Source organism: Myotis davidii, unplaced genomic scaffold (genome assembly GCF_000327345.1).
Source record: "Myotis davidii unplaced genomic scaffold, ASM32734v1 scaffold1111, whole genome shotgun sequence".
In the NCBI taxonomy this organism is placed as follows: Eukaryota; Metazoa; Chordata; class Mammalia; order Chiroptera; family Vespertilionidae; genus Myotis; species Myotis davidii.
The window spans coordinates 13,545-16,408 of record NW_006283030.1 but is presented as its reverse complement, the minus strand read 5'-3'; positions in this window follow the sequence as shown (position 1 = coordinate 16,408).

Here is a 2,864-nt window from a genome sequence, read left to right as displayed (position 1 = left end):
TGTGTTCTCAGTATCATTGCTTCAAGGTGTCTTTTTATTCCTTCCTTGATCTCATTGTTAAGCCGTTCATTGTTTAGCAACATCTTATTTAGCCTCCATGTCTGTGTATGTTTTTCCCTGTTTTCTTGTGATTGATTTCTAGTTTCATACAGGTATATTCAGAAAAAATGCTTGATATGATTTCAATCTTCTTAAACTTATTGACACTTGTTTTGTGCCCTAACATGTTGTCTATCCTAGAAAATGTTTCCTGTGCAGTTAAAAGGAATGTATATTCCACTGCTTTGGGGTGAAATCTTCTGTAAATGTCAATGAAATCCATCTGATCTAGTGTGCCATTTAAGGTTGTTGTTTTTTTTATTTTATTGATTTTTTGAGAGAGGAAGGGAGAGGGATAGTTAGAAACATCAATGAGAGAGAAACGTCTATCAGCTGCCTTTCGCACACCCCCCACTGGGGATGTGCCCACAACCAAGGCACATGCCCCTGACCGGAACCGCCTGGGGCCCTCCACTGAGCCAAACCGGTTAGGGCTAAATGTGATTTATTTTAGAGATGCAATGATGATTCAATATTTGAAAATCAATAAACATGATACACCACATAAACAAAATGAAGGATAAAAATCATATGATCATATCAATAGATGCAGAAAAAGCATTCAACAAAATCCATTTATGATAAATAGAAGTATCATACCTAAACATAATAAAGGCCATATATGATGAACCTACAGCCAGCACCATGCTAAAACCATTTCCCATAATAACAGGAACAAGACAGAGATGCCCACTTTCACCACACTTATTCAACATAGTACTGGAAGTCCTAGCCATAGCAATAGAAAAGAAGAAGAAATAAAGGCATCCAAATTAGGAAGAAGAAAATAAAACTGTAATTATTCTAGATGACATAATATTGTATATAGAAAACCCTAAAACTCCACCAAAAAAGTGTTTGATTTAATAAATAAATTCAGCAAAGTAGTAAGATACAAAATTAACACCAGGAAACAGATGGCATTTTTATACACCAATAATGAACACACAAGCAGAGAAATTTTGAAAAAATACCATTTATCATTTTACCATTTCAACAAAGAAAAATAAGATACCTGAGAATAATCTTAACCAAGGTGGTAAAAGATTGTACTCAGAAAACTACAGGACATTTAAAAAAAAAATAGAGAAGGCCACACAAAAAAAGTGGGAGCATGTACTGTGTTCATGAATTGTAAGAATTAACATAATTAAAATATCCATGCTACTTAGAGCAATATGCAGATTCAACACAATTCTTATTAAAATACCAATGGCATATTTCACAGATCTAGAAAAATGGCTCCAAAAATTTATATGGAACTCTAAAAGATCCTGAATAACAATAGCAATCTTGAGAAAGAAGAACAAAGTTGGAGGGATCATAATATCAGATATCAAGTTATACTACAAAGCCTCTATAATCAAAACAGCCTGGAACTGGCACAAGAACAGGCATGTAGGCCTATTGAACAGAACAGAGACCCCAGAAATTGACCCACACCAGCACGGCCAGTAAATATTTGACAAAGGTGGTAAGAGCATACAATGGAGTCAAGACATTCTCTTCAATAAATGGTGTTAAAATTGGACAGGTACATGCAAAAAAAATGAAACCAGACCCCCAGCTTACACCATACATAAGAATAAACTTAAATGTAAGTCAAGAAAGCATAAAAATCCTAGAAGAAAGCATAAACAGTAAAATCTCAGACATCTTACCGATAGCAGTATCTTCACTGATACATTGCCTAGAGCAAGGAAAACAAAGCAAAAAATGAACAAATGGGACTACATCAAAGTAAAAAGCCTATGCACAGCAAAACAAAACATCAACAAAATGAAAAGGGAGTCCACTGTATGGGAGAACATATTTTTTAATGATACATCTGATAAGGGTTTAATTTCTAACATATACAAAGAACTAATGGACTTCAACAGCAGAGAGATAAACAATCCAATTTAAAAAAAGGGCAAAGGACCAGAATAGACACTTCTCCAAAGAAGACATGCAGATTGCCAAGAGATACCTGAAGAAATGCTCAAAGTCACTAATCATCAGAGCAATTCAAATTAACACACCTTCCAGAATGGCTACCATCTACACTAATAAAAGAGAAACATGGTAATTGGTGTACGACCGCTACCCTTTTCATTGGCTAATCAGCGAGATATGCAAATTAACTGTCAGCCAAGATGGCGGCCGGCAGCCAGGCAGCTTGAAACTAACATGAGGCTTGCTTGCGTCAGTGACAGAGGACTCCAACGTTCCCCGCCTGCGGCTGCAGGCCTCTGAGCGGGCAGTTTACGAAACTCTGTAACAAATACCACCAGACTTCAGCCAGCAGATTCGCAACATTGTAAGCAAAGGCCAGAAACCTACTTTCAGCCGCAGAGGCCTCAGAGCTGGAGCCAAGTCTCAAAGCCAAAGCTGGCCCAGAAAAATACAATCCTATTTCTTTTATAGTTAAGCTTTGTTTTTTATGCCTTTTGGGAATGCATCCTTATGGGACAGCCCAGATGGATGGAGCCAGCAGAGTCTGACTCCTGTCGCCTGCCAATGCTTTTCACCATGAAGAGGTTTCTCTCTGAGGGTCTCTATGTTTAGGCTTCACATGTTGGGGCTCCTGGGTCTTTGAAGCTGCTCCTTACACCTTACACCTCCACTGGGAGATGATACAGAGAGTGTTAACAAGGTGCCTGGGATGGAAACCACCTCTTCCTAGAGCCTGTGCTCATTCTAGCCAGCCCACAGCCCACAGTACTGAACTCAGAGGATAACAGATAAGTGGGTACACAACAGTCGTACATCCATGCAATGGACTA